The following is a 20716-nucleotide window of genomic DNA, read 5'->3' as shown; positions in this document are numbered from 1 at the left end:
ACCCTGAAACAAATACAAAAAGAAATGGCTCTGAGCACTATGGGACTTAACATCTGAGGTCATCAGTCCCCTAGAACTTAGAACTACTTAAAACTAACTAACCTAAGGACATCACACACGTCCATGCCCGAGGCAGGATTCGAACCTGCGACCGCAGCAGTCGCGCGGTTCCGGACAGATGCGCCTAGAACCGCTCGTCCACCGCGGCCGGCTGAAACAAATACAGATTTTCTAAAAGCATTCTGTGTGATCTTAGTTAACCTTGAGTTTGCTAATATCTTTAAAAATCAGTGTCCTCTTATGTCTTCTTGAGTCTTCCATTTATTAGGTGTCTTTGAGTGGCTTCTCCATATATATTAGCTGAACCTTACTTTCTTGGATGTAGAACAGCTGTGGATATTCTTTCACTGGCATCTCCATGTATACTAGCTGGATCTTGCTTTTCTGGATGTATAACAGCTGTGGATAGCCTACCCAGGCAGGGAGCCTCTACGTTCGCCGTTTCTTAAGCAACTTGGCGTATCATTGTACATATTCATCACTAATATCAGTCCAAGTTCGACACACAGTGGGACCAAATTATAAAAATTTAGCCAAAACCAAAAATTAATTTATTACTTAAGTATTTTTTACCTACATCTTACTAAGGCAAAGATTTGCAGTTGCAAACCACTCACATTAATCCTTTCTTTGAACACGCGTATTACTCACGTGTAAAACAAAATCCTCTGCGTATGTGACCGCATTGTCAAAGTGCAAAATTCTCCGATTTCTGAGCCACTGTTGCAAATGACCTCGCTCAGTGTGTTTTTGCTACCTGCTGACTGAAAAAAGTTTTCGTTCTTGTATACTGGGGGAGGAGGCTGTTACGGTAACCTGACAGGGTACGGGGGTGTTAGACGTGTTTTATCGCTGCTGCATTACTTCTTTTCATTGGTGGAAACAGACGTTGTTGATTGGTGTTCACTTAATTCTTTCCACTGTTGGAAACAAGCGAATAAGAAATGGTCGATAGTTGTGACGTAGCGCTGTCTCGTCGCCGCCTAGTTCCTGCTGAGGCGTGCCAGTACTCTGCGTACATGCGGCGGCTGTCTCTCGCGCGCGCCTGCACGTATTGCATCGCATGAGCTGCCGCTCCTCATTGCTGTTTCTGCTGGCAGCCAAGACGCCGGAAGTCGGTATCCGTCCTCTCTATCATGTTGGCAGATCGCTTGGCTACTTCTATAACCTGTCTAATTTTCCTCCTGAAGGTAAGAGGCAGTAAGCGGTCTTCTCAGAATTCTGTCTGCCGCATTCATCCTGGCGCTCTGCTACCGCTGACTTGGCTGATATATTTTTCGTGGTGAGATATCCGTTTGCTAATCGGTCGCCCCGTCTAGCCTACATATACCAGTCTACACTCTCGCCTGATTTCGTAAACTCCAGCAGCATGTAGCTCGCCTCTCATTGAGCCGAACACATCGAAAAATACCTGCTCGTCGAGGAATTTTTTCCTTGAACGTACTGTAGTATGGCGATGTTCGTGCTTCCTTCTGCACTTCCCTAATGCCTACATCCCTTGTCGTCATAATTTTTATCTTTCTCTTCATCCCCTAACCATTGGCTCCAAATGGACTTGATGTTTTGTAGTTCAGTATTCAGATGTTCTTCATCGCTAATCCTGTGGACCCTTTTTGTTAAAGTGTGCAGGGCAGATGCGGGTTGGTTGATTCAGTGGACGGAACAAAATAGGGAGGTCATCGGTCCCATCGGATTAGGGAGGGACGTAAAAGGAAGTGGGCCGTGCCCTTTCACAGGAACCATCCCAGCATTACTGAATTGATTTAGGGACATCACGGAAAACTCAGACCGTGATGGCTGGACGCGGGTTTGAACCGTCATTCTCCCGAATGCGAGTCCAGTGTGCTATCCTCTGAGCCACCTCGCTCGGTGGTGTTACGGTGGGAGGAGCCATGCAGGTATCGATCCTTGCTGGTGGGAAACAAGTGACTGAAACGTCGGAGAATTTTACATACCCAGAAGAATTCTACTGATTGAGACAACGGCTAACCTTACAACAGCTGCAAGTTAGGAATAATAAATAATTTGTATAACGATTAACGTACTATACAACTTTCCTTTGACCATAAATTTAAGAGCAAAAAATTGTATTCAGTCACTTTGGTCGAAATTTCTTCTTTTTTGTTAATCTTATCAGCTAACAACTATAAAAAACAGAAAACTATTCCAGACCATAGTCGAGCAAGACGTTAGAAACTGCAAGTTTATCCGACGAAACAGCTAGCACGGTTCGATTGTTTATGTTGCACATTTGATATTCCACAGCAGATTCCATTTACAGAATTTTGACATACAGGACAAAAATAATACCATCAGTGTCTTACGGTATACGACAATCGTATGAAGTTGTTTAAAGAGTTTTCAGGTAAAGTTTTAAGATCATATAACGAAGATTAATTTCATATATTACAACAATGGGAGACGTTAACGGACACTGCAGGACTGTAGGTACACAGTTACTCAGAGGAAGTTCATTATGGGTCCGCTGGCCACGTGAAAGTTTAAGGGGGAGTCATTGTATTAGAGACATTCATAGATGAATTGCACAATAGAAAATACCACTAACACTAATTGAAGAGTGGAAGAGTCAAGTGCTAAATCTGACGTTTATCAGAAGAATCAAAAACCAAAGCTTCTCGTTTTGTACATACCTTGTTTCTGACCAAAAATTGAGAAGGTATTCAAATAACTCATAGCTCTACTTTTCAACTCGTCACTGCAAACACTGAGAAATTCGAAAATAAATACATTATTAAGAATGTTCCAAGTACCATACCAGGGAAATTACTGGTCCTAAATTCGAATAAGAAAGTTTTTGTTTCAAGTACGATTAATACCGAGGCACTATGATTTCTGCAATTATACAGTACCAGAAACACAGTAGAAATATAGTAAAAAAAAGCATTTCTCATACCTTTTAACTAAATGAAATTTAAGAAAAAATCCTTCAGCACTGCCTTCTGCTTACAGCGCCGTCAATTGGTCATTCTGTTTTGCAACTGATAAACACGTGGTCTTTCAGATGAAGTACGGCATGGTAAAAATCACCCGTAATCTTTCCTCTTTTGAAGCCATTGGCAGTTATCCATCCTCTGTTTCAAACTAAGATAATAATGTTTCACCACCGTCTTTAAAATGGAACAAGTCAATTATACGTACTGGAATTAGCTGACTCAACAATGTGTAAATCTTTCGGAACAAATGCCTTCCTTACCCTGCTTACAGCAGGTGACATGTAGTAATGAATGAACCTTTTCTCCTTTATTTGGCACTTGGAACAAATGTAGAGCCATGCAACGGGGTATCGAGAACTCAATAACACTGACATCACATTTTATAGAAAAATGGCACTTAGAACAATTAACATTTCCACTCTTCAATTGTTATGCGAGCATAGTATGCAGCCGGTTCCAGTAAAAATTCCTATTGCAGATCCCTCGGTTTTTCCCTCGACAAACCACCTATGTGGCCAGATGAAATGAGAAGTGGCAGTTTTTTTTCTTTGTTTTACCATTTGTAAAATATTCATTGAGATGATTATGTTTTGGAAACCTAAAGTCATGCCATAACTTTCTCCTAGATTCAGGTTGTGATGTAATCAAACCTAATGTACATGGCCAACAGTCTGATTCTGTTCGATATAGATAATTTGATTTGTACCACAATAATATCACACAAAAATTTTTCTACTTATAAGTCATATACCGTGCAATATTACTCGTATTCTATATGAACAGAAACACAACTATAAATTTTATAAAATTATTTTTAACATTTCAAATAAGTTTTCGTGATCTTTACGTAAAATTAATTTAAGTGCTGTTTTTGTCACCGATGTAAATACCTGTAGGTGCCTATAAATTTAATCACTGTTCTCTCACACTTTACAGGGAAAGCAGTTGTAGGAGATAGTGATTTGTAGTTTTTTGTAAAAAGCAGATATCTTTTTTTTATTAACTGGATTTTGTAGCATATGGAAGCTATTTTAGTCAGCCAGTTGTTTGAAGTGTTTGAGAACACACAACATTAAATAATTCGTAGTTACAAATCCATCGACCTTTTTACAAACCTCGAAAGTTTCAGACTTCTTCATACATGAAAATCTGGAGATGACAATTATGTAACAAAACAAACCTGTCTGACACTCCATCCCTTTTCACGTTCGTCAGACATTGGCAAAAACACCCTGTGAGTGCCTTAGCGTCACTAGAATAAATTTTTAGGGCTAGGAGTGGACCTGTATTCAGCGACGGAGCACATCAGTGTTTAGCTGTACTAAATTTGTCTTATTCCTATATTGTTGTTAAAGAAGCACATGGGCTTATGTAGATTGTGAGATGACACTTTCAGGACAGTTATCAAGATAATGCATTACGTCTTGTTTAACAGTAATAACACTGAACACAACAATACCAAATTTTAATAGAAGGTTCTCTACAAAATTTTTCTTACTTCTTGACACTGAAGTAGGCCAATATTACGACAAATCATCCGATTCCTGTTCTAAGTTCGGTAATACTTAGAATGACAATGAAGTCTACGAAGGATAGTCAGTTTTTGTGACAAGATAAGCAAAATAATACTCAAGGTTGCTCGAGTTCACAGTGAACGCAAGCTGCTGATTCAACAATTTTACGCCTCTGCCAGCGGCACCCCCCCCCCCCCCCCCCAATGAACCATGGACCTTGTCGTTGGTGGGGAGCCTTGCGTGCCTCAGCGATACAGATAGCCGTACCGTAGGTACAACCATAACGGAGGGGTATCTGTTGAGAGGCCAGACAAACGTGTGGTTCCTGAAGAGGGGCAGCAGCCTTTTCAGTAGTTGCAAGGGCAACAGTCTGGATGATTGACTGATCTGGCCTTGTAACAATAACCAAAACGGCCTTGCTGTGCTGGTACTGCGAACGGCTGAAAGCAAGGGGAAACTACGGCCGTAATTTTTCCCTAGGGCATGCCGCTTTACTGTATGATTAAATGATGATGGCGTCCTCTTGGGTAAAATATTCTGGAGGTAAAATAGTCCCCCATTCGGATCTCCGGGCGGGGACTACTCAGGAGGACGTTGTTATCAGGAGAAAGAAAACTGGCGTTCTACGGATCGGAGCGTGGAATGTCATATCACTTAATCGGGCAGGTAGGTTAGAAAATTTAAAAAGGGACATGGATAGGTTAAAGTTAGATATAGTGGGAATTAGTGAAGTTCGGTGGCAGGAGGAGCAAGACTTCTGGTCAGGCGAATACAAGGTTATAAATACAAAGTCAAATAGGGGTAATGCAGGAGTAGGTTTAATAATGAATAGGAAAATAGGAATGCGGGTAAGCTACTACAAACAGCATAGTGAACGCATTATTGTGGCCAAGATAGATACGAAGCCCACACCTACTACAGTAGTACAAGTTTATATGCCAACTAGCTCTGCAGATGACGAAGAAATTGAAGAAATGTATGATGAAATAAAAGAAATTATTCAGATAGTGAAGGAAGACGAAAATTTAATAGTCATGGGTGACTGGAATTCGAGTGTAGGAAAAGGGAGAGAAGGAAACGTAGTAGGTGAATATGGATTGGGGCTAAGAAATGAAAGAGGAAGCCGCCTGGTAGAATTTTGCACAGAGCACAACTTAATCATAGCTAACACTTGGTTTAAGAATCACGATAGAAGGTTGTATACATGGAAGAACCCTGGAGATACTAAAAGGTATCAGATAGATTATATAATGGTAAGACAGAGATTTAGGAAACAGGTTTTAAATTGTAAGACATTTCCAGGGGCAGATGTGGACTCTGACCACAATCTATTGGTTATGACCTGTAGATTAAAACTGAAGAAACTGCAAAAAGGTGGGAATTTAAGGAGATGGGACCTGGATAAACTAAAAGAACCAGAGGTTGTACAGAGTTCCAGGGAGAGCATAAGGGAACAATTGACAGGAATGGGGGAAAGAAATATAGTAGAAGGAGAATGGGTAGCTTTGAGGGATGAAGTAGTGAAGGCAGCAGAGGATCAAGTAGGTAAAAAGACGAGGGCTAGTAGAAATCCTTGGGTAACAGAAGAAATATTGAATTTAATTGATGAAAGGGGAAAATATAAAAATGCAGTAAATGAAGCAGTCAAAAAGGAATACAAACGTCTCAAAAATGAGATCGACAGGAAGTGCAAAATGGCTAAGCAGGGATGGCTAGAGGACAAATGTAAGGATGTAGAGGCTTATCTCACTACAGGTAAGATAGATACCGCCTACAGGAAAATTAAAGAGACCTTTGGAGATAAGAGAATCACTTGCATGAAAATCAAGAGCTCAGATGGAAACCCAGTTCTAAGCAAAGAAGGGAAAGCAGAAAGGTGGAAGGAGTATATAGAGGGTCTATACAAGGGTGATGTACTTTAGGACAATATTATGGAAATGGAAGAGGATGTAGATGAAGATGAAATGGGAGATACGATACTGCGTGAAGAGTTTGACAGAGCACTGAAAGACCTGAGTCGAAACAAGGCCCCCGGAGTAGACCACATTCCATTGGAACTACTGACGGCCTTGGGAGAGCCAGTCCTGACAAAACTCTACCATCTGGTGAGCAAGATGTATGAAACAGGCGAGGTCCCCTCAGACTTCAGGAAGAATATAATAATTCCAATCCCAAAGAAAGCGGGTGTTGACAGATGTGAAAATTACCGAACAATCAGTTTAATAAGCCACAGCTGCAAAATACTAACACGAATTCTTTACAGACGAATGGAAAAACTAGTAGAAGCCGACCTCGGGGAAGATCAGTTTGGATTCCGTAGAAAAATGGGAACACGTGAGGCAATACTGACCTTACGACTTATCTTAGAAGAAAGATTAAGGAACGGCAAACCTACGTTTCTAGCGTTTGTAGACTTGGAGAAGGCTTTTGACAATGTTGACTGGAATACTCTCTTTCAAATTCTAAAGGTGGCAGGGGTAAAATACAGGGAGCGAAAGGCTATTTACAATTTGTACAGAAACCAGATGGCAGTTATAAGAGTCGAGGGACATGAAAGAGAAGCAGTGGTTGGGAAGGGAGTAAGACAGGGTTGTAGCCTCTCCCCGATGTTATTCAATCTGTATATTGAGCAAGCAGTAAAGGAAACAAAAGAAAAATTCGCAGTAGGTGTTAAAATCCATGGAGAAGAAATAAAAACGTTGAGGTTCGCAGATGACATTGTAATTCTGTCAGAGACAGCAAAGGACTTGGAAGAGCAGTTGAACGGAATGGATGGTGTCTTGAAAGGAGGATATAAGATGAACATCAACAAAAGCAAAACGAGGATAATGGAATGTAGTCGAATTACGTCGGGTGATGTTGAGGGTATTAGATTAGGAAATGAGACACTTAAAGTAGTAAAGGAGTTTTGCTATTTGGGGAGCAAAATAACTGATGATGGTCGAAGTAGAGAGGATATAAAATGTAGACTGGGAATGGCAAGGAAAGCGTTTCTGAAGAAGAGAAATTTGTTAACATCGAGTATAGATTTAAGTGTCAGGAAGTCATTTCTGAAAGTATTTGTATGGAGTGTAGCCATGTATAGAAATGAAACACGGACGGTAAATAGTTTGGACCAGAAGAGAATAGAAGCTTTCGAAATGTGGTGCTACAGAAGAATGCTGAAGATTAGATGGGTAGATCACGTAACTAATGAGGAAGTATTGAATAGGATTGGGGAGAAGAGAAGTTTGTGGCACAACTTGGCCAAAAGAAGGGATCGGTTGGTAGGACATGTTCTGAGGCATCAAGGGATCACCAATTTAGTATTGGAGGGCAGCGTGGAGGGTAAAAATCGTAGGGGAAGACCAAGAGATGAATACACTAAGCAGATTCAGAAGGATGTAGGTTGCAGTAGGTACTGGGAGATGAAGAAACTTGCACAGGATAGAGTAGCATGGAGAGCTGCATCAAACCGGTCTCAGGACTGAAGACCACAACAACAACAACCAGCGGCATTTACCTTTAGCTGCGACGTAGTATCGTTGGCATAGCTTCTCTCGCCCTCTGAAAATTCTATAAAAAGCTAATCAAAATCTTTACTGATTTTATCAGCTGAAACTGTCCTATGTTTCTTGTTAGGCGAAAAATCATGCATTCATCCCTAGTCTGGAAAATATGGCGATATACACACGCATAGATGGAGCAGTTTGCTCAATGCCCTCTCAGTTCTTGCAAGAACAATTAACTACGAGGTTGTTTTGTTTCCCCACAATCGGAGCTCAACGACTCTTCAGCTAATTTCTAGCTAAGTTTCAGCCAAAGTGAACGCAGTGTTCACACAAAGTTCCTCTTTTGGCGTCGTACAGAGCGTGATGTGGCCTGTTCTACACTTGACGCTGGTTCAGAGGAGAGTCCCCAAAGTTTTCGGTATTGTGTCTTTCGTAGCAAACTGTCCCCCGCCTGTGTCCTTTCGTGCTTCACGTCACAGCTTTTTGAGACCAATGGGAGCGTTCCTTTCATCTTGTGGTAACTACCCCTGCCAATCGCAAAGGGCCTACCTTCAAATTGCGTCGAAACATCGGCCCTATTTCTCCTTCTGAGTTTATTTCAGACAATCTGACATTTTGTGCCCACTCCTGTCGCCTAAAAGTTACATGTGTACATCACGAGTATACCACGGGCCTTTCACATGATCAACTGCGTCTGTTTCTGTCCATCGGAAATTCCCCAACACAGTTTTCTAAAGAATTTCTCCATCGCAGGAAGCGCTTGGTTGCTACCTGCTACCCTCGCTGTATCGCCAGGCGCATATGTTGTCTCTCTCGCTGAGGTTCACCAATCCCTATTAGAAGCCTTCCGTTGTACGCACGCCGTGACGGCACAACTCGCGCCTGCCCCCAAACTAAAACGTTTCCTCCAACAGCTATCTTCACCTTTTCCTTATGGACATGCAGGATTTGGGTTCGGTGTGTTAATATTGTCGAATCGAGTGTCATCCCTTTTGGCATTACCTACTGTACGTTTTGATTGGCAAATCTGCTCATTACCACCGAGGCATGTTAGGTGACATATTTATCTACTTGTTATGACGTTTAAAATCTCTTGTAAGGTGCAAAACTGACATTCATTCAAGCTGCCACCTTACATATCCACTTCCTTCTGTTTTCAGTTTTGCACAGGGTCAATCAACGGTTGAGAAATTGATTGAAGTCAGTGCAAAATCGTTCTCAACTACTGAATGTAGCAGTTGTTACATATTTATATTGACCAAATCTCTATTTCAATATGGCATAGTCAAACAGGTGATTTTTCAGTATTTTTCTCCAGAACTTAGCTTGTTTTTACTAGTTTCCTGATTTAATACAGTTATTCAAATAATATGAAGCTTTTTCTTTCTATTCTATTATTGTATTTTAACATTAAATTTATACAAATTAGAAATTCTTTGTAAATTTGTACCACTCATAATAGGAGACAATCTAAGTAGCCCTCCCGATTATTTGCTGATGATGCTGTCATTTACTGGCTTCAAAGTCATCAGATGATCAAAACGAATTGCCAAATTATTTAGATAAGATATGTATGTGGTGCGAAAAGTGGCAGTTGGCCCTGAATAAAGAAAAGTTTGAAGTTATTCACATGAGTGCTATTAGAAATCCGCTATATTTCGATTAAACGATAAGTCACACAAATCTGAAGGCTGTAAGTTCAACAAAATACTTAGGGATTACAATTACAAATAAGCTAAATCGGAGCGATCACATAGATAATGTTGTGGGTAGAAAAAACCAAAGAATGCAATTCATTGGCAGAACACTTAGAAGGTACAGTAGATCTACTAAAGACTCTGCTGACACTACACTTGTCTGGCCTATTCTGGAGTGTAGCTGTAGCTGTGTGGTGTGGGATCCGTATCAGGTAGGACTGACCGATCATACTGAAAAAGTTCATAGAAAGGCAGGCCGTTTTGTATTATCCCGAAATAGGGGAGATAGTGCCACAGACATGATACGTGAGTTGGAGTGGCAATCATTAAAACAAAGGCGTTTTTAGCTGCGACGGGATCTTCTCATAAAATTTCAAGTACCAGTTTTCTCATCCGATTGTGAAAACATTTTGTTGGCACCCACCTACACAGGGAGAAATGATCATCACGATAAAATCAGAGAAATCAGGGCTCACACACAAAAATTTAAGTGCTCGTTTTACTCGCGTGCCGTTCGGAAGTAGAACGGTAGAGAGACAGTTTGAAGGTGGTTCATTGAACCCTCTGCCGGGCACTTAATTGTGAATAGCAGAGTAATCACGTAGAAGTAGATGACGATATTTTTTCACAGCAGTACTTATCTTAAATGATGATGTAGATGTGCTAAAGTTGAGGAAACCTTCTTTTAAAATTATCCTCCCTTTTTCCAATACTTATGTCTTATTCTCAACCGTAATTTCTATGTCTGTTAGTAACTTTTATGGCAATTATAATTCAAGAAAGTTTCGTCTCTTACAATAATTTCTCAATTTATCTTACATTTAACAGCACCGTTCTCATAACTTTACAAGCAAAATTCCATTCACAGACATATTTATATCCCCCAAAAATCTTAAACTTATGCATTATAACTTTACAGAAGAATTAAATTATTCATTGACTTTTACAAAAATATTAATTCCTAATCCTACTAATTACCTTGTAAATATTAAATCAGCATCATCAAATTGTAAAATCCTTTTTTGTACACAACCTATATATAAGCAAACACATTACATACCAAAACCCTAGCCTCCAAAGAAAAGATCAACATTTGGTTTTCTCAACTCAGATGTGTTATCAAAATATTAAATACAAGAAAATATCATTCATCAGTCAAGATTAAAAACTCAAAAGTATTATTAGCTAAAATCAGTTTCTTGCACAAAACTTTTCAATAATTACATTTTTAAACAATAATAAACTCTGTGTGTTCGTAACTTTTTCCCTGTTTAATCTGATACTAGTCTGTCACATACAGTCTTTTCTCATATATCTTCAAAGTGTTTCATTGGATTCGTCATTCTCATCTTCATTTGCTTTGACGTGTCTCCTCTGAACAAGGATTGGCAGTCGGCAGGCAGTGAGTGTATTGTGAATGCTTCGTTGTCTTTGTTCCATTCTGCATGGAACTCTTGTCCCATGGAGAAATTATATTAGAGATCTACTATTAGCAGGTCCTCAGCTCGTGGTCTCGCGGTAGCGTTCTCGCTTCCCGAGCATGTGGTCCCAAGTTCGATTCCCGGTGGGGTCAGGGATTTTCACCTGTCTCGAGATGACTGGGTGTTGCTGTGTCGTCTTCATCATCATCATTCGTCCCCATTACGGTCGGAGGGAGGCACCTCCACTATGACCTTGCCTAGTATGGCGGTGCGGGTCTCCTGGATCGTTCCCCTATGCTCTGTCAAGCAGTATGGGATTTCATCATCATTATTAGCAGCATAAAACTTATATTGTCCTTCAGTCCTCGAATCTTTATGCCAGTCCGTTGTTGCTTTTTCATCTCCTGTTTTCTAAACTAATAGTCATCTCTCATCTCTCTGTGTGACATTTGAAAGTGTTGCAATTTGCCATAAGGAATAACGGGCATTTGTATTCGTAGAGCAGTTAAAGTGGATTCTTTTATTGTTGGTAGGTAGACACAATACTGGTTTTGTATAGGAAGGGATTTAAAAAGATTTCTTGATTTCTTCTTGTCCAGGTCTTCTTCCTTCCTTATCTTCTTCGTTGAATCTTATTTTCTTGTTGCCTCTTGCTGTCTTCTCAATTGTGCCTTCGTACTTCTCTGGACCGGGAATTGGGATTTAAGACACGCTTAACCTCATTAATGTATGATCTATTCTTATGATATTTCCTTTCAAATCGTTTTGTATCCTTTATTGTATGAGGATGTTCATCAGGATAGATCAGACAGCCTTCCATCGTTCTCTTGCTTACTCCCATGAGTGTTCAGGGAAAGTTTCACACCTACTGGATTCCGTATGGTATGACGATAGTTTCAGCCATTCTGTATCTTGTGTTATAGAAATACACCTCTTCTTCTTCCGGTGAATTCAAACATTCGTTCGTCCTTGATGTAACACGTCCGCCTTCATTCCGGTTTGGTGGACATCCAGCGTATCTCCTTATTCTGCTCTAAATAGTTTGTGACAGAAATGATAAGGATCTAGCACTTTAGCAAAACTGTTGTTATGAAGATAGCGGGAGACATTCACATGAATAAAGATCGCGTCATGGCACATGTTGACTGTATCCAGAATTCGTCGTAGATCCCCATACTTTTCCTAAAAGGTGTTATCCCCTTGGACTGTTGCTTCCACCAATGCATTTCGTTTCATCATCTCGAAAGCTGACATATCAGTCACCCACACTCAGTGTTCCTTTCTCTCATGCCTAACCGCTCTACTCAGTTCTTCTGTCAATCTGACCGCAATGGTGATACATCGTTCTTGAAGACGTCATGTATAGTACAACATTATACACACTTTTTTCCATCTTACATCCCCAAATTCCTCTAATTTACATGTTATGAGCGCCTATCGTATCGCAACCCTTTCTCCCTTAAGCTACAAGCTTTACAAACAACAAACTACTAAGAGACTTTAGAAAAATTCCGTATTTAAACTATACTTAAGATTCTCCTTATTATACTTTTCATTACTTTACATATTTTATCCCCATTGAATATGTAAATTTTGTTTTCCCCCTTTTTTCACTATTAGTATAAAGGTAATGGTTTCCTCATCTTCATCACGATGAATATCAAGAGGAAAATTGATGGTGATGAAGGTTAGTGTATTAGTGTGTCAGTTTTCTTTTGTTCTAACTACAGGTACATCATATTATGATAAAAATTTCGCACCTTGACTCCGAATCCAGCGTCGTTTTCTCTGCCATCTCTTCTTTTCGGCATAAGTTCTAACAGAACTTCAAAATACAATATATCTCTATTTTTGTTTCCCTTTTAAAACTTTCTCCTCTGTCCAATTCCATTGTTCTGGAGCTCGTACTTTTATTAGTTGTAGTTATCCCTATCTCCTTCTTCTAAACAGTTAACTTTTATATTACTTTCTCCACCTATCTTACTCTTCCTTACTGAAATCATCCCTGTGTTAAACTCACATCCTTCCATCTACATCCTTCCAAGAAATAACATGTTTCTCACTTTTCTTATTAATTCAATTCTGTCTCTTAATTCTTATCCCATAACAATCTTTTATATCTATTTCCCTCACATCTCCATTTAATATCAACTTGTGATAACTTCCATAAATCATAAATGCTTCTCATTTTCCCCCAAAATATCTCCTCAACAAAATGTTCACTATTCACAATGGAACAAATCACAAATGAATATTTCCTTCTTATATAATTCTTCACACACCTAATTTCTGGGCTTCCTTTCCTCCACAAAAAAATCAACTTGTTTCTACTTTACACTACATTTTAAGAGAGAATCTACCACTATTTCGTCAAACTATCACATGCCAATCTCTATCTTTCTCCCTTCTTTCTACTCCTTCCCCATAACACATTTCCTCTGCAGGAGAGTTCACTATGGGACTTCAGAGGTCATCAGTCCCCTAGAACTTAGAACTACTTAAACCTAACTAACCTAAGGACATCACATACATCCATGCCAGAGGTAGGATTCGAACCTGCGACCATAGCGGTCACGCAGTTCCAGACTGAAGCACCTAGAACCGCTAAGCCACAGCAGCTGGCGCAGCAGAGTTACTTTAGTTCTTACTTTATTGTTCTTCCTTCACAATTATCCTTTTGATACGCTAAGAAAGTTAGTCAATTTATTTTAATGTGAGAAGTATAAATTAAAAAAATTATTGTATGCATTTCCCTAGCTTCCCTAGTCTTTGGGTTCTACTATTTGCTCTCATTGGAATCTGGATATTTGGTACATTTAATTTGCGTTGTGGAGTTAATATTTACTGTTTTACCCTCTATACACTTCCAAGTGACTCACATAGCGCAAGCCCAATGATTTTCCTGTTTTTGGGTTAATCAATTCGACCACATTATCATGAAACACTTTACTTACTTCCATAGGGCCTTTATATACTGAAGAGAATTTATGGCTTTGATGTTTTTTTCTTGCTAGAGAGATGATGGGTTTTCACAAGTACTTTTTGTCCTACTGAAAATACTAGTGAGGTAGCCGTTTTGTCCGCTCTGTTCTTTCTATTTAACGCAGCACCCTTCAAATTGCTCAGTGCCAATTTTCTTAGATGTTGATGTACTCTGGGTACTGGGGGGAATTTAATTATTCCCCATATAAGTCCCTGTCCTATACACATCATCTGACTTGCGTATCAATACTGGTTCTGCCAATGGTGCATTATCCTCTTGGCATACCATTTCTCTCTCGGTTTCGAATAAATGAACTACATACTCCACAACTTGGTCATCATCAGTTTGTGTGCAGCAGCATACATTAACTGTTGACAACTCTAGTTCCTCATCATCGGATGATTCCCACTCAGTTGTCTCCCAACATGCTGGTGTTCGTATCTGATCACTCCCTAAACTTACTTCAGAATCTTGTTGATCAAAGCTAAGTCTGTTTACACATTTAATTATAAAGTCAATTCCATTTTTCGATTGAATCTCTTGTGACTGGTCTTCATACTCTTCATCTCGTCAATTCTGCTTTTTACCGGGGTTTGGTGGCATCAACTCTAATTCCTGTACCGGTTCCACTTACGTGTGTTGCCCTGCTGAAATATGATTCTCCCAACCTTTCTGCGTTGTAGGCATTCTAGTTCCACCCGAATGATTTGGGTTTAGTGGTGGAACACATCTAAACCTTCCTGCTTCGTTTGCATGGTGATCATATCGCGAATGATAGTTACCACCATAATTTCTGGAACCAACGCCATTTTTGTAATTAGGCGCGTCACCACAACCATAATTATTGTTGGAGCTCGGTGAGTTGCCAAAGCCATAGCTATTTTTATTCCATGTGCGATTACTATTCTTCCCAAAACGATTACCTTTCCCTATATTACTATTGCCATTGTAAGCATTATTAAAGGCCAAACGATTGCTATTATTTCCCCTACCATTGGTTTCTCTCGCTGCACGTTGTTTCTTCGCGTCATCTTCACAGAAGACGAACATCCGTTTAAATGCCTGAATATTATCTCCAGCTGTACGAACCAACGATTGCTGATAACGCAAGGGTAACTTCATTATGCACATACGTACCAGTTCCCCATCACTGTATGGATTGTCTAAATACTGAATCTTATTCGTCATTTCTTCAAAAAAAAAAACTGGCTTCTTTTCTCCCGCATTTTCAAATGACGTCTTGTGTAACAATTAATATCTTATCCTGTTTTGGGTTTCCACGGACCAGTATCGCTCCAAGAATGTAGACTTGAATTGTTCATACGGCTGACAGTTTGCAGCCACTCTTTCCATCGTTTCTGCTATTGGGCCTTCCATATTACCACAAATGTTCTGGGAAACCAATTTGGAACTGACGTATAAACGTGCGGAGGTGTAGGCCGTTCCCGTTTTCTTCGTAAGGTTGGAATTTTCTGACTATCAAGAAATGTTCGTTGTCTAATTTTTCATTTTCATATGGCGTTTCTGTTTTCGCAACATTTACCGTTCCTTTCACTTGCTTCATGTTTTCCTTTATTTGTACTACCAAATTAGGATACTGAGACGACAAATTTCAGTCCCATCTAGCATCGCGTCTACGCAGTGATGTGCAATTATCTAAAACGTACCTTCCTCATGTATCGGACTGGAAGGTACGGTTAAATTTCCCGTTACTGGACCAGAGTTTTATCGTTGAACTTGCTTCTTTTTGTACTGCGGTATATCTCCTGTTGTACTGTAACTCGTAAATTGAGAATTTGGTACGTGTAGTGCAGTAAACTACACTGTGCTGGCGTCATTCACGTACGTCCGGAGGGTCGGCTGCCGCTCTGTTGCTATGCGCGCAGTTACCGCTTCTCGCACCTTTGCCTGCTGTGAACGCACATTACCTGCTTCGCTCACCTGTCTCAACTGTACTTCTGCCACTTGCTTCTGTTTCGAATCGGAAAATATTGACGCAACGTCTTGTGGACATACAAGCGGAATCTCATGACCGTTTTGTGTTTCCGCAACTGACAGGGAAGATTGAATAACGAACTTGGCTACCTTTGAATCTTTTTCCACCGGCATATCAGATGATACTACGAATTCCGTCGCCTCCCTATTGCTTTCTGTACGGTTATCAAAACACTGCTTCAGTTCTTGGTTCAAATGGCTCTGAACACTATGGGACTTAACATCTGTGGTCATCAGTCCCCTAGAACTTAGAACTACTTAAACCTTACTAACCTAAGGACATCACACACATCCATGCCCGAGGCAGGATTCGAACCTGCGACCGTAGCAGTCGCGCGGTTCCGGACTGAGCGCCTAGAACCGCTAGATCACCGCGGCCGGCTGCTTCAGTTCTCTACGAAGCTGTTCTTACTGCTGCTTATTTTTCGAGACGATGTTTACAATGCGTGTATTGAATCTTTGTAACGCGGCTCGCGTGACACGTTTTCTGAAACTGAGGTCTTCCACGATTTGTTGCGCCTTACCAGACGCCTTACGTTCTAAATTATCAACTCTTTGGTTGATATTAGACACTGCATCCTGCACCTGGTCAATGTCAGTACTCATCTTTTTCTGATTGGCCATAAGCGATTGAATTAGTTCGCGCGAGTCCCTCGCCTCTTTCCTGATTTCAGTACACTGTTGATTAACTTTCGTTTGCGTCTTTTGCTAATCTTTGTGGACTTTTTCGAACCCTGCGTTGGTTTCAAATTTAAGACCATTTAAAGCAGTATTTGTGACCGCTAACCCTGCAGTTGTTTCTCTTTTTAAGTCTGCTAATCCTGCTCTCGTCGTTTCACTTGTTTGCTTGACAACAGTAGTGAGTTGCTTCAACACTGAGAATCCACTATCAGACTCTCCGCCATCGTCATCTGTCACCAATTGGTGTACATTTTGCCGTTCGCGTCTTTCATGTGACACCTCACTGAATTTCGTGCACAGTGCTGACGCACTTGCACACATTCTTTCTGTAGGAAACGGTCCCCTTTGATTCAGAATTACACATTTTATTTCAACGTACCGAAGCTTTACATCCTCTAATTCAGGTCTCAACCTGAGATACCGATCGCGAAATTGCCACCATTCCCTCTGCATTGTCACTTACTTCGGTTTCGTGACTCGCATTCGATACATTTTGTTGTACGTCATTTTCTATCCTACCAAGGTCTTCAGTTTGCCCTATATGCGATGATCTACGTCCGTCCGCCATCTCAGACCGTCTAACTGTCTATCATGATTAGCGGAAGGCTGAGCTCTAGTCAACATGAAGTTATATAACCTGATACATCTCCCAATTTCATAGAAAGTCTTTTATGCCATTAACACATCAACACCAACGCCGTTTAAGGTTTGTTGGCACTCAAACCAACTCAACAACGCCTTAAATAACTTCGCGCGCGCCAGGAAGGTCATGCAAAGCCACTTGGACCCAAAACACAAAAATTCTTCTTTACTCCTTAATACAACCTTTTCTACTCTGTGGCTCACACATTTACAGTACTCTGACTATTATGCAGGCACATATATTGACTAACCTGTTCACTTCTTATTTTTTTAAAAGAAAACAAATTTTTTTTCGTAATACCAAATGTTAATTACTCTTTCTAATTTGACTAACTGCCATCCTGGCTGACCAACTGCCATCCTGGCAGTGTCGCCATTATCTGAGACTCCACTCCTTTTCACATTCGTCAGACATTAGCAAAACAGCCTGTGAGTTCGTTAGCGTCACTAGAATAAATTTTTGGTTTTAGGAGTGGACCCTTATTCTATGACAGAGCATATCGGTGTTTAGGTATACTAAATTTGTTTTATTCCTGTATTGTTGTTAAAGAAGCACATGGGTTTACATAGATTATGATAAGGTTCTCTACAAGATTTTTCTTAATTCTAGACATTGAAGTTGGCTAACATTACGACAAATCATTTGATTCCGGTTCTAAGTTCGATGCTATTTAGGATGACAATAAAGTCTCCGTGAGGACCATTCCACTTAGTATGGGAGGAAGCAACATTGCGTATATATATTTTTGTGAATGTGTATTACATATTCATTTTTTGTCTGACCCTTGAGGATCTATGATCAAAAAATATACCTAAACACGTCTTCAGCAGTTTGTATACCTGCAGCGACCCTAAAACCGCATTGTTTTTACAGGAATCTGCTGTACGGTATAAAGGCCTGGATTAATCAAGTAGTAAAATTTTATACGTGACAAAGCGTTGCAGTATTAAAAAGCTGAAAGAATGTGAAGAAATGTTTCAGCATTTCCACAGTTAAAAAATAAGAGAAAAATGTCAGTAGAAGTGCGTGGGATAGCGGAAAAGCTAAGTGACGAAGCTGACACATTTGTTTAATATGTAAAATAATATACAGCTGAATTCGTGAAAACACGAAAAGAAAAAATATTAAAATACAACACACAAAATAAAACAGAGAGCACTCATTGCATGTTTTAGGGTAAACCAACTGGTAATATTCCGATGGATGTAATTTATTATGGTGCTGATTTTTTGTGTATTCTTGTTGTTTGTACAGTTCGAAATAGATAACATGGAATAAAATACAATCATAACAATGGAGGATTTTCTCGACTATAAATTCGTCGTTGTGTTGTCAAGCTAGATAAGGAATCAGATGTTTCGTTTCCAACATTTAAGAAAACTATCGTTGAATTCAAATGTGGTCCTGCTTCCAAGTGCAATATGTCCGAAGACAACAATTACGGGTCAAACAAAACTGAGTAGGTCGCCAATCAGATGTGTGAAGAATAGCGATTAAAGGTGTGTCTTACTGATGACTCCATAGGTGTACCAGAAAAATAAGTGCGTTACACTTTAGATTAGAAGCGAACTTTGAGTGGGAGTGGCAAGATGCATACCATATTTATTGAATTTTGAAGAAAACCACAGTGAAAATGAGTATTTTGGCAATGTTTGGAAAGGAAAAGGAATCTGCCTTATTTTATGCTGCATTTTGTTACTCTGAAGACGACATGTATCCATCCTTAATCACACCAATCATATCAGCGAGTAGAAGGCAGTATTCTCACATGCCACTTTCAGAAGAGGTTAAACCACCCTTGACAAATTTAACTGGAGATGTGTACCAATTAGCAGAATTTTAAAAGCGGCAATCCTCACCAAAACATTTTTCGAATATGGTTCTTAGCTCTTTTTACACCTGTAACGTGGCAGCATGAATGAATGTCAATTTCGCACCTTACATGAGATTTTAGATGTCATAACAAGTAGTTGAATATGTCACCTGCATACTTCGGAGGTAACATATTTCGGAGGTAGTGAGCAGATTTGTCTGTCAAAATGTACAACTGGTAATGCCGAAACGGATGACACTCGATTCGATGGTATTAACACACTGAACTCAAATCCTGCATGTCTATGAGTATCAGGTGAAAATAGGTGCTGGAGGAAACGTTTTAGTTTGGAGGCAGACGCGAGTTGAACCGTCACGATCCACATACAACATAAGGTTTCTAACACAGGTTGGTAACCCGTAGCGAGAGAGAAACATACTCGCTGGGCGATACAGTGAGCGGAGCAGGTAGCGGCACAGCGCTGCTTGCGATGGAGAAATTCCTTAGAAAACAGATCAACACAGTTGATCATGTGAAAGGCCCATGGTGCACTCACGATGTACACGTGAAACTTTTAGCCATCAGGAGCCGGCACAAAATGTCCGACTGGCTGAAATAAAGTGAGAAGGAGAAAAAGAGGCGATGCTCCGACGCAGTTAGAAGGTAGGTCCTTTGCGGTAGGCAGGGGTAGTTTCCACAAGATAAAAGGAACGCTCCCATTGGTCATAAAAGTCGTGACGTGAAGCACGAAAGGACACAGGCGGGGGGCAGTTTGCTACGAAAGACTCAATACCGAAAACTTTGGGGACTCTCCTCTGAACCAGCGTCAAGTGTAGAACAGGGCGCATCACGCTCTGCACGACGCCAAAAGAGGAACTTTGTGTGAACACTGCGCTGAAGGGTCGTCGAGCTCCGATAGTGGAGAAACGAAACAGCCTCGTACATAATTGTTCTTGCGAGAACTGAGAGGGAATTGAAATATACACGCTGCTCCATCTATGCACGTGTATATTGCCATATTTTCGAGACAAGGGATGAATGCATGTTTTTTCGTCTAACAGGAAACATAGAGTAGTTTCAGCTGATAAAATCAGTGAAGATTTTATTGGCTTTTTATAGGATTTCCAAAGGGTTAGAGAAGCCGTGCAACTGCGACCACATCGCAACTAAAGGTAAACGCCGCTGGCAGAGGCGTAAAATTGTTCTATCACCAGCTTGCGGCCACTGTGAACTCGAGCAACTTTGAGTAATATTTTCCTTTTCTTGTCACAAAAACTAACCATCCTTAGACGGTTCTAGGTGCTACAATATGAAACCGCGCGACCGCTACGGTCGCAGGTTCGAATCATGCCTCGGGCATGGATCTGTGTGATGTCCTTAGGTTAGTTAGGGTTAAGTAGTTCTAAGTTCTAGGGGACTGATGACCTCAGAAGCTAAGTCCCATAGTGCTCAGAGCTATCTGAA

The sequence above is a fragment of the Schistocerca cancellata genome, chromosome 2 (assembly GCF_023864275.1).
Source record: "Schistocerca cancellata isolate TAMUIC-IGC-003103 chromosome 2, iqSchCanc2.1, whole genome shotgun sequence".
Taxonomy (NCBI): domain Eukaryota; kingdom Metazoa; phylum Arthropoda; class Insecta; order Orthoptera; family Acrididae; genus Schistocerca; species Schistocerca cancellata.
The sequence above is the reverse complement of the archived record's forward strand: the minus strand, read 5'-3'. Positions refer to the sequence as shown.